Below are 12,064 nucleotides of genomic sequence, written 5' to 3' on the forward strand. Positions count from 1 at the left end.
ACTAAAGCTATCGTTTCCAATATGAAACCTACTGGTTGAGGGGCATGTGAAATGCTTTTCATGCCATCCCACGAAAACAGTTGAGATTTTAGAATTTTCAAATTTTTTCAGTAGGTCAACACCAAGGCCTTCCTAAGTTTTGTGTGGTTTGGTTTTGTTTCTCTAAAAGGACATGAGAAAAGATTAGCTGTTTGTCTGGTAATCAAATAGCAATTGAACCTGAACCTGGAGCTCTTTCATCCGAGTGCCCTGATCTTCAGGCCAGAAAGTACTAGACTCCCTCCACTTTCCCTGGCACAGCATATTCTTTATCAGGAAAAGTAGCTCCAAAAAAGGTAAAAGTGAAGCATTTTTGCAGGGAAAATAGTTTAGTTTTAGAAATTTCTGACCAGGTCTACATGTGCCCTGCAGTGCAGGACCATACAGCAACTTTAGAGCAGAAAGTAAAGAAAAAACTCACTCGCATTGCAACCGCTGTATTTCTGAAATAGAAGGAAATTGTGAAGACAAAGAAGTTGGCCAGTATTTTGGGATTAACACCTCTGAAATTTGAAATATGTCCCAAGACAGATCATAATCATAAATGATAGAGCTTTCTTTGCTTTTGTGTCTCACGCAGTAATGATGTATTTGATCTCAGCAGGGACTTCCCACAGATAAAAAGCAAGAATGAGACTTCAGGCTTTCAGCTCACATGGTCATCAGGCATCTTGTGACTCTGGTGCTTTCGTGTGTGGCAACAGGGCCAGTGGTAACTACAGTTTTGGAGCAAACTTCATGAGCAAGGTTAAAATGCTTTCAGTGATAAAGACTGTGGCATTATCTTCCTTGCATCATTCAAACAGTGCAAAAAAGATGTAAATCTGTCCTAAATTTTACATAAAATCTTTGTTGGCTGCTTCTTCACCACCCCTTTTGCCAGAGACGGTTAGTTACAGCTGGAAAATGCTCTCATCTGCATGACAGTGTCCTGGGCATCATCCTGTCAGTCAAGTCTGAAGAGATGAACATGGGGAGAAAAACTGGCCCTTGTGATTCTTATTGCCTCTCCTTCAGTTGAATCCAGACTGCATTCAGCTCAAATTTGATATTTTATCTTTCCATTTTAATCTTCTGTTGGAGTCATGAGCTCTTCAAGGTGGGCATTGCCTCTGCTTGGGTGACCAGTGCCTACTGCAGCAGGTTCCTGGCCCCTGGGCACTACTGCAATAGAGCAAAACACCCCCAGCCATCCAGATGTGGGCACAGTCGTGCTGTCGATAATGGTGATAGCAAAATGAGAACCTGGAGGAAGTTATTTTTATGCTGCTGGTAATTACAGGGCATTTGGGAGCGTGTGGAACAGCGAAAGCCATGCTGCCATGCTGTGTGTTAGCTATCTGTGTTATTCTGTGTTGTCCTGAGTGTTACTCAGTTCCCAAATTGCTTGGTGAATACAGGGAAGTTCATGCTGAATGGATTTGACGGTCAAAAATTGCCCATCCTGACTTATGGCTGGCTGGCACTTGGGTGAGGCCCAAGGAGGCTTAAAGCTGCACTTTGCCATCAGAGGCACATTTGGGAGTTCCTGAGGAACCTAAGAGCTCTTGGCTTCCTACAACCACCCTGGGAATCCCAGGAAATTTTTTGTTACAATGTATTGGCTGTCTTGATTCTGGTTCTGCTCAAACACAGATGCTGGATCCTTGCTGGGACCCCTGGATCCCACTCCCCTCCCTGGTTCTTTGTTGCCTGCCTCAGCCATTTGCACTGGCCCTGCAGCCACCTCCCACCCTCTCTTGGTGCGGAGGGGGAGGACATCCCTGCTAGACTGCTAACAACGTTTTTCTCAGAAAAAGCGTCACCACATGCAAAGCCAGGATGTAACTCCAGAGAAAAACATCGCTTTCCTGAACGGGGCCACTGTGTTCAAATCAGGCAAGGAAAGTTTTTAAATAGCTTTAGCAAAGCCTGTGAACTCTCAGGCCATGAGAGGGAGCTTTTAAAATGCTCTTCGTGTACAGGAAAGCCTTTTGTCTTCAGGAGTTCAACACAGCCCGTCCTGGCTGCACTGCCCGGCTTACCCGCCAGCTCCCATCCTTTGCCCCTCCACTCTCTGCTGCCTGCTGAAAGTGAAAGACGCTGGCAGCGTGCGGTGACGCAGCCGTCCGGTTTTGGAGCAGTTCTTATCTTGTGTTTATACTCTCATCTTACAGCGCGTGGTCGCAAAAGAAGCCTGCTCCAGATCTGCATGCCTTGGCTGGTGACAGAAGATGTGCTGCCTGACGCATTCAGAGGGGTGCTTAAGTCAGAGGGGTTTCATTTGCTTTCCATCACACCGATGTTTTCATTTCTTCTTTCATTCTTAATAAATCTTTAGGTTTAGAATTTGTGTGTGAGAGGTTATGCACAATTTGGCAGGGGGATGTTAGTTGTTAAACTATTAGCCTTAATAAATAGTGTTATCTCATGGTGATAAGACCAGTATTTCTGATAAGCCTGTGGCAACGGACATAAGAAGTCTCATAACCACAGTTAAATAACAAGAGTTTCTTACAGCTCAGAGCCAGGGGACAGCGTCAGGCACCCAACAGCCACGGATCTTACATGTCAGCTATGCTGCTGTGGTAGTTGTCATCAGGGGCTAATGCTATACACCGTTATTCTCTCCTGTGGCCTCATTTCACATCTCTGTAACCCTGGGGTCTTCACCAGAGAAAAAAATCAATGTGATACCATGAGGAGCAAGGCAGAATTTAAGATATTTGAGTTTCTTAATTGTACTTCTAGATTATCCAGTATTCAGCATTGGAGATGGTCTTATTAAAAGTGTTTAACATTTGAAGTTTCAGAATTTCTCATTTACAAAACAACCCTATCATATTAAGCTGAAGGAGGGCAGATTTACATTAGATATTAGGAAGAAATTCTTCACTGTAAGGGTAGTGAGACACTGGAACAGGTTGCCCAGAGAAGTTGTGGAGGCCCCCTCCCTGGAAGTGTTCAAGGCCAGGTTGGATGGGGCTTTGGGAAACCTGGTCTAGTGGAGGGTTTCCCTGCCCATGGCAGGGGGGTTGGAACTGGATGATCTTTAAGGTCCCTTCCAACTCAAACCATTCTAGGATTCTATATTCTTTTATATTTTATACCTCTAAGTAGATATAACTATATAACAATTTGAGGCCCAGCCGGATGGATTATCCTTCTCAAACTTTCAGATGGAAATCTTCTTGAGCTTTTTAAAATATTCATAACTGGATTATAACATTTTGATATGCAGTCTTGTTTTTGGAAGATGGGATGGAGTGTTTTTGTCTTTAAGCTTGTAATTTTTCTCACTGTGCAAATCTTCCTAGAGGAGGAGGCAGATTTAACATTTTTAAGAGGCCCTCTCAGGCTTACAACCACCACCGGCTATATCCTATATGGGAACCCTTTGACAGGGTCTTGGAACGTTTGTCTGCAAACTTACCAAAGCTCAAATATCTGATCAGTTCCAATATAGACAGCCTCTGCTCAGATGCTCCAGCATCCATCCAGTACAACTCGCTTCTCCTTAGTTTGGATCAGTAATGGCTAATAAGGATGAAGGTAACACATCAGACTCCATCAGTGTACTATTGCTGCTTTCTGACAAGCTGTTGGCTGAAAGGAGAGACCCTGCAGGCAGTTTCTGTTAAGAAGAAAAAAATAACAATAAACAGTTGGGTTTTTTAATGCAATCCCTTTCATTTACAAAGCATGTGCAAAAGTCTGTTTCTTTTAGAGCAGAAGAAATCAAATAGGAGTGACAGCATCTTGGAGCTGGGAACAAAGACATTATCTTTCAGCCAAAAGTCTGTGCTGGGGTGGGGGGATTTTTCCTGCTGTGAAGACTTCGATGTTTGTCTGCACTTAGTTGCTATCTTTTTTTTCCTCTGCTGTGTCTTCATGTCTTTTACATTTACAGAAACTACCAGAAACTACTACTGCTCTGCCTTTGTTATGAGGCAAAATCTTCATTGTTTGAGTGATTTGGTTCCAGAAGGGAGCCTAAGCCTTTCTGTCACGATAGGAAGTGCTATGTCCAGCCCTTAATGTTACTTATCGCTGTGATAGCTCTGAAGGTCTCAGGACACAAACAAGGGAAGGATTGTAGGTCTAATTTTTCATGAGACCAATCTATGCACTCAAAACCTATACATAAATCTTTGGGCAACCAAGCTTTTTAATAGGTCTGAGACAGAAGCTGCAATTTTCATGGTACTGGTTGGGAACGATCACTTTGAGATCAGTTTACTTTTAATAAAATAATTTTAATAGACTAAGGCAATGACACCCATGGATCACAGAGGGTGTTATGGCTTGGGAGGGAGGGTGACAGGTTGGGAGCACTTGGGGACTGAGAGGGATTAGTGGGTGTAGGATGTGTGAAACATTGCAGGATGACGTCAAGCAAACAACTCTGCTGATCTGCTGATTTTTAGTAGCTAGTAGAGGTGAATGTGATTTCCTAGGATTAGTTTTGGTAGGTCTTTCTTGAGAACTGGCAAGCAGAGATGGGGTAGTTGTTTTGTGAAAAATGTTCTCTCATGGGAAGCTGGCTTAAAGGTTGTCCTGGAGAGGTCATCCTGCTGGGCTTGCTTCTTCAGAGACTGCGGCACATCACAGCTAGAGTCTTCCCTCCAAATTCTGCACTGGGGAGAGCAGTAAAAAGGAATCCAAAATACAGTCATGTTAATTTTCTAGTGATTTTAACTTTTTTTTTTCTTGTCTTGTCTTGCCTGATAAACTTGTCCAGCCATCCCCAAGTAATTTTGAGTATCATTTCTGACACAAATGAAAAAAGCACATCACTGATTCCCTTCAGGTTAGTTCAGCTATGAGAGGGCGTGAGTGTGGTTATGTGTGGGTGTGGTGCATGCATATGCTTATCAAAATCAGATAACACCAGAAAACTAATTACAACTTTTAAGTGTTGTTGCAAACTCTTCTGGGGAAGAGAACTTTTCACATGAATATTTCTTGCATTAGAGGTGAAATCAGATCCCTGTCCCGCACTTGCTGTGTTTGGAGCGTTGCCAAAAAAACTCTTTTAAAAAGGCATTCCTACTGGAATATGTCACGGACTATTCCCGCTCCCAGCTCTGATGGGCTTCAGACAGGGAGCTGGAATGCAGACCTCCCAGTCACACACTGGAGTGACGGCAGTCAGGGGGTCTCACATTGCAGCCTAGAGAAAATAAGCACCAAGGCAGGGGCAATATGGCATGAAGATGACAGGGAGAAATAAGCAAATGCCACGTGCTGTGTGTAGGGAGCTCAGCAAATCCACAGCTCTACGAATCTGCATTTAACACTAGCCACAGCTTAAGTCAGTGTAATGATTTACACATATGCACCTCTACTAAAAAGTTATTTTTATTGCTTTAAAAGACAATATCCCCACAGTAAAATGGGCTGCCTAAAGAGTACAGTGAAATGCAAGGAGAGAAGGAAGCACCTGAGCTGAGTAAGGTGAGAATTAGATCATGGAAAACTCTTTAAGGCAGAGTATTAGATGCAGAGTCCTCTTCATTCGTCTTCTGGTTAGCCTGTCTCCCTTAGAAGGGACTACCCTGCTGTAAAGAGAAGGAAGTGTAAATATACATATATATTCTGAACTAGGGATAATTTCATTTTAGATCCTTTGTTTCCCAGGTTTGTTTTTAATAAGCAGACTCACTCCCTCCCAGTAAATATTTCCTACTTCCTTTGGTGTCAGGTCAGATTAAACCTGGAATGTCTTTTAGAGATCATGTGAAAATGATTCTGTTTTCACTGGGTAACTGTCATGAATATCAAAATACCAAGTAGAACAGACTGTGATAATAAAAATGTTGATCTCTGTGGCTGCTGAAAGAGCGACATTAAGTGAATCTCACTGATATTTAATTTGCAAACTGAATTGCACCTATTTAGGGAGGGAAAAAACAGCAGCACTCATATTGATGAGAAATTCCGCATTTAAAACCACTCCTTATTAATGATTCAAAACACACAGTTCCTAGGAGCTGTAAACAAGTTCAGTATTCTGTACACTAATCCATAACCATTATCATATGTAGAGAACAAGAAGTTACTCACAAACAGATGTTCCCTCTGCCAAACCCATTCATTTAATGCACATTTTACTTTCCAAGTCCTAGTTAGCAACTTTCTGTGGTGGGTGGATTACATGAAAGGATGGAAAAGCAGGGATTAGTTTGCCTGCAAAGGAGCAGTGTCTTCCTGTTTGTTCTGGAGTCTTTTCCATCTTACCTTGCAGTGGAAGAGTTATTTGTCTTGGACTTGCTCTCACTGCCCTGGGGGGCACTCAGCTTTATGTTTCCAGGCACTGTGAGGCACTATGAGATGCCAAACTTGTTCTATTACAAGAGAGCTGCATCATTAAATGTGCTCTCTGCGCTGACCGGTAATGAAGCCTGGCATTCGCAAATGCTTATGCCCAGGGAAGGCAATTACCTTGCCTAAGTTATAGGTGAGCTTTCAGGGAAAGGTATGCCAAGAGCTAAGGGTGGAGGAAGAATTACTGCTCAAAGCATGACTAATTTCAAAGTTACTCCTTGTTTCTCAGGGCCTAGTTCAGTCAGGTGTTAAGTATCTCCAGGTATGGAAATCCCACCACCTTTCTGTCCCACTGGTTAAGTACTCTGGTGAAATTTTTTTCCTTACATCCAGATGGAATTTTTCTTGCAACTTGTAACCATGCCTACTGTCCTTTTGCTATGCACTTCTAAGCAGCATGTAACTCAGTCTTTACTGGAAATCTCCGATAGGTAGATGTCGGCAGCAATAAGACCCTCCCTCAGCCTTCTCTTCTCCAGCGTCAAACAAATCCAGTTTTCTCAAGTCCCTCCTCCTGCAGCGTGTGCTGCAGGACTGTGACCACCTTGGTTACTCTCCACTGGACTCTCTCCAGTTTGCCAATGTCTTTCTTTTACTCGGAGCCCCAAAACTGGACACAGTACTCCAAATGCAGTCTCATGAGTACTAAACAGAGGGGACCCTTACATGGATCCTTATAAGGAAAAGGCCTGTCATGAATTAAAAACCTGACCAGGCTGTGCTGAGCTCTCTGAGAACTCCATCACTGCAATTACTTAAAGGGGGCTTATAAGAAAGATGGGCACAGACTTTTTAGTAAGGCTTGTTGCAATAGAACAAGGGGTAATGGTTTTAAACTAAAAGAGGGCAGATTTAGACTAGATATGGGGACATTTTTTATGATGAGGGTGGTAAAGCACTGGAACAGGTTGCTCAGAGAGGTTGTAGATGCCCCGTCCCTGCAAACATTCAAGGTCAGGCTGGACAGGGCTCTGAGCAACCTGATCTAATTGAAGATGTCCCTGTTTATTGCAGGGGGGATGGACTAGGTGACCTTTAAAGGATCCTTCCAACCCAAACCATTCTATGATTCTATGATTCTATTAGCATTTTGCTAACCCTTTCACTTACCTGAATGCTTTCTGAGCAAGCAGAAAATAAGATGGAGCCAGACTCTTCTCAGTGCTATTTAGTAAAAGGACAAGAGACAATGGGCACAAACTGAAATACAAGAAATTCCATTTAAATGTAAGAAAAAAACTGTCTTACTGTGCAGGTAGTCCAACACTGGAACAGTTTGCCAGAGAGGTTGTGAAGCCTCCATCCTTGGAGATACTCAAAACCCAACTGAACACAGCCTTGAGCAACCTGCTGTGGCTGATCCTCCTTTGAACAGGGGTGGGTTGATGAATGGGTCTCCAGAGGTGCCTTCAAACCTCAACTACTCTGTGATTCTGTGAACTGCTAAGTGAGATTAAAGAAGCTATATGTTTAGGACAGGTTACAGGAGGAGGGAATTTCAGTTACGCACATTTGGATCAATGCCTTATCAACATAAGATGCAGAGACACAATAAATTATTGTTTCCTAAAAATAACTAGCCATAGAGCCCACAAAAAAATGCCATTCTGGATTTGGTGTGGGGTGGCACACAGAACCTATTTCAGATGTTAATGGGAGAGCAGTTCTGTGATAATAATCACAGTACAGTTAGGTCAGTGTTGCAATGGGAGATAACAACCCAAGCATATTCAACACATGGATATTCAGTTTCAAGAGAGGTATATCAAAATGAGATTTAAAAAAAAAAAAAAAAAAAGAAAGAAAGAAAGAAAACCTTAAAAAGAGTAGTCCAAAAAGCAAGAAGGGAACATGCAGCCTAGATGCTGTTAAAAAATACTATATGATGATAATTTCTTTCTCAAAGTGATAGAGAAGCCAATGAGGAGAGGCGCCATGCTGGACCTTGTTCTCGCCAACGAGGAGGGCCTGGTAGGGGATGTGAAGCTCAAGGGCAGCCTTGGTTGCAGTGACCATGAAATGGTGGAGTTCAACATCCTCAGGGCAGCGAGGAGGGCACGCAGCAAGCTCACTACCCTGGACTTCAGCAGAGCAGACTTTGGCCTCTTCAGGGATCTGCTTGGTAGAATACCATGGGACAAAGCCTGGAAGGAAGAGGAGTCCAAGTAGCTGGTTAGTATTCAAGGGTCACCTCCTCCAAGCTTAGGAGCGATGCACCCCAACAAAGAGGAAGTCAGGCAAAAACACCCAGAAGCCTGCATGGATGAACAAGGAGCTCCTGGACAAACTCAAACCAAAAAATGAAGCCTACAGAGGCTGGAAGCAAAGGCAGGTAGCCTGAGAGGAATACAGAGAAACTGTCCGAGCAGCCAGGGATCAAGTTAGGAAAGCAAAAGCCCTGATAGAATTAAATCTGGCCAGGGACATCGAGGGCAACAAGAAAAGCTTCTATAGGTACGTCAGGCATAAAAGGAAGACTAGGGAAAATGTGACCCCTCTCTGAAAGGAAACATGAGACCTGGTTACCCGGGATATGGAGAAGGCAGAGAAACTCAATGGCTTTTTTGCCTCAGTCTTCACTAGCAAGTGCTCTAGCCACACGACCCAAGCATCAGAAGGCAAAGGCAGGGACTGAGAGAATGAAGAACCACAGTAGGAGAAGATCAGGTATGAGACCATCTAAGGAACCTGAAGGTGCACAAGTCCATGGGACCTGATGAGATGCACCATCAGGGTGAGGGAACTGGTGGATGAAGTTGCGAAGCCACTATCCATCATAATTGAGAAGTTATGGCAGTTTGGTGAAGTTCCCACTGACTGTAAAAGGGGAAACATAACCCCCATTTTTAAAAGGAAGACCCGGGCAACTATAGTAACAGTCTCACCTCTGTGCCCAACAAGATCATGGAGCAGATCTTCCTGGAAACTGCACTAAGGCACATGGAAATAAGGAGGTTATTTGTGACAGCCAACATGGCTTCACTAAGGGCAAATTGTGCCTGACAAAGTTGGTAATCTTCTAAGACAGGTTTACAGTGTTGGTGGATAAGGGAAGAGTAACTGACATCATCTACCTGGAGTTGTGTGAAGCATTTGACACTGTCCTGCATGACATACTTGCCTCTAAATTGGAGAGACATGGATTTGATGGATGGACCACTTGGTGGATAAGGAATTGGCTGGATGGTCCCACTCAAAGCAACCAACAGCTTTATGTCCAAGTGGAGATCGGTGACAAGTGGTGTTCTTCAGGGGTTGGTATTAGGACCGGCACTGTTTAACATCTTTGTCAGCGACATGGACAGTGGGATCGAGTGCACCCTCAGCCAGTTTGATGACAACACTAAGCTGTGTGGTGTGGTCGATATGCTGGAGGGAAGGGATGCCATCCAGAGGGACCTTGACAGGCTTGAGAGATGGGGCCATATGCACCTCATGAAGTTCAACAAGGCCAAGTGCAAGGTCCTGCACGTGGGTCGGGGCAATCCCAAGCACAAATACAGGCTGGGCAGAGAATGAATTGAAAGCAGCCCTGAGGAGAAGGACTTGGGTGTGTTGGTGGATGAAAAGCTCGACATAAGCCAGCAAGGTGCGCTTGCAGCCCAGAAAGCCAACCGTGTCCTGGGCTGCATCAAAATAAGCGTGACTGGCAGGTTGAGGGAGATGATTCTCCCCCTCTACTCCATTCTTGCGAGACCCCACCTGGAATACTGTGTCCAGCTCTGGGGTCCCCAGTACAAGAAGGACATGGAGCTGTTGGAGCGAGTCCAGAGGAGGCCGCGAAGATGATCAGAGGGCTGGAGCACCTCTCCTATGAAGACAGGCTGAGACAGTTGGGATTGTTCAGCCTGGAGAAGAGAAGGCTCCAGGGAGACCTTAGAGCAGCCTTCCAGTACCTGAAGTGGGTCTACAAGAAAGCTGGAGAGGAACTTTTTACAAGGGCAAGTAGTGATAGGACAAGGAGGAATGGCCTTAAGCTGAAGGAGGGGAGATTTAGATTAGACATTAGGAAGAAATTCTTCCCTGTGAGGGTGTTGAGGCACTGGAACAGGCTGCCCATAGAAGCTGTGGATGCCCCATCCCTGGAAGTGTTTAAGACCAGGTTGGATGGGGCTTTTGGCAACCTGGTCTAGTGGAGGGTGTCCCTGCCCATGGCAGGGGGGTTGGAACTAGATGATCTTTGAGGTCCCTTCCAACCCAAACCATTCTATGATTCTATGATTCTATATTAAAATCCTAGGTAAAGTTGTGCCACAATTTGAAGAGAAAACAATATGTAGTTTGAAAAGGCCATTTCATGGCTCAATAGGAACATTAAGGATGCTATCACAGGGAATAAGTTAATGTTTAAAAAATGGGAAGCTTACCCAAATTAGAACAGGAAAGCCCATAAAATAGGGCAAGTCAACCATATACCAGAAATTAAAAGGGCTAAAAAAGAAAGTGAGTTGAGCCCTGCAAAGACCGATAGTAAATAGTTCTTTATATAGCAAAGGCAGGAAGCCAACTAGCTTGATGACAAATATGTAAAAGGGCATTCAGGGAAGACAAGGAAACTGCAGAAATGCTCAGTCAGTTTTATGTACCAGTCTTTCCTGCTGAAGACATAAGGGAGAGCCCCAAACCCAACATATTCTTGACAGCAGTTCATCAGAAGAGCTAGACCAATCTGGATTGAATTCACAGACATATCAGACCAAACAGATCAGCTGAAGATGAGTAAGCCAGCAGGACCAGGCATCATATACATGATAGTTCACATATGAAGCTGCAGAACTGCTGGCCAAGGTGTGTAAACTGTCATTACAAATGGCCTCTGTGCTGGAGGAGGGCAGAGCTCCCAGTTAGAGGGGTCTTGTGGACCAACAGACCAGTGAGTCAGACTTCCAGCCCTCCTATGACAGCAGAGCCATAAGACCACTGTACACACAGGGAAACGTGATGTCAAGGGAAGAGTCAACACAATTTATGTAAAGGACAATCCTGCCAGTCTGCTGGAAGTCCACGGTGATGGTAACAAGTAGGTAGATAAATTGGACATAATGTATTTGGATTTTCAGAAAGGTTTTGACAGTTTCTCAGCAAAGGCTATGAAGATACTAAGTAATCATGGACTGGAGAAAAGGTCATTTTCTGATTTGAAAGTGGAAAGGAAAGGTTAGGGATCAACAGTGACTTTTCAAGATGGAGAAAAAGCAGCAACAGAACCCCTAGGAATCAGTTCTGGGTCTGGTATTATTCAATATCTTTACCAGCGGCCTGTAGTAAGGGAGTGTGTTGTGGGATGTACAGGTTTGCAGTCGATAGCAAGCTCATTTGTCTGGTGAAATGCTGAGCTGTTAGTGAAGAATTCCAGGAGGACTTAAAAAGCCAAGGGAGGGGGCAGAAAGGGGGAACATGAGCTTCAGTGTACACAAAGGTAAGATGATGTCTTGAGTGGGATAATGTAAACCATGGTTACATGGTGCTGAACTCACAACTGGCAGCCACCACTCAAGAAAAATCTCTTGGAGTCACCACTGACAGTCCCCTGAAAACCTCAGCTCAATGCCGTGGTAGCCAAAAAGCCAGGAAAATGGTGTCAGGGAGGCTGCCGAGAAGAAGACAGAGGGCACCATTTTGCTGCTCCAGCTTGGTGCACCCACATCTGGAGTAGTGTGTGTGGTTCTGGTCTCTGCATCTGAAGAAGGGTTAGAGAAGGGCAACCAAAAGGACCAAG

General features: G+C 44.3%; 1 protein-coding gene across 3 annotated transcripts in view; it reads left to right on the forward strand.

Moving 5' to 3' along the window:
* Nucleotides 1-12,064, forward strand: part of ANKRD46 (ankyrin repeat domain 46) — an 84,097-nt gene that overhangs the window by 38,334 nt on the left and 33,699 nt on the right. Inside the window, exon 4 of one of the 3 annotated variants that reach the window (XR_012833753.1) lies at nt 641-4,828. The exons of the other annotated variants lie outside the window; for them this stretch is intronic. The gene's annotated coding sequence lies outside the window, so the exon portion shown is untranslated. The remainder of the gene's footprint in view (nt 1-640; nt 4,829-12,064) is intronic. 3 annotated transcript variants of the gene reach the window in all.

Source organism: Balearica regulorum, chromosome 2 (genome assembly GCF_011004875.1).
Source record: "Balearica regulorum gibbericeps isolate bBalReg1 chromosome 2, bBalReg1.pri, whole genome shotgun sequence".
NCBI classification, from domain to species: Eukaryota; Metazoa; Chordata; class Aves; order Gruiformes; family Gruidae; genus Balearica; species Balearica regulorum.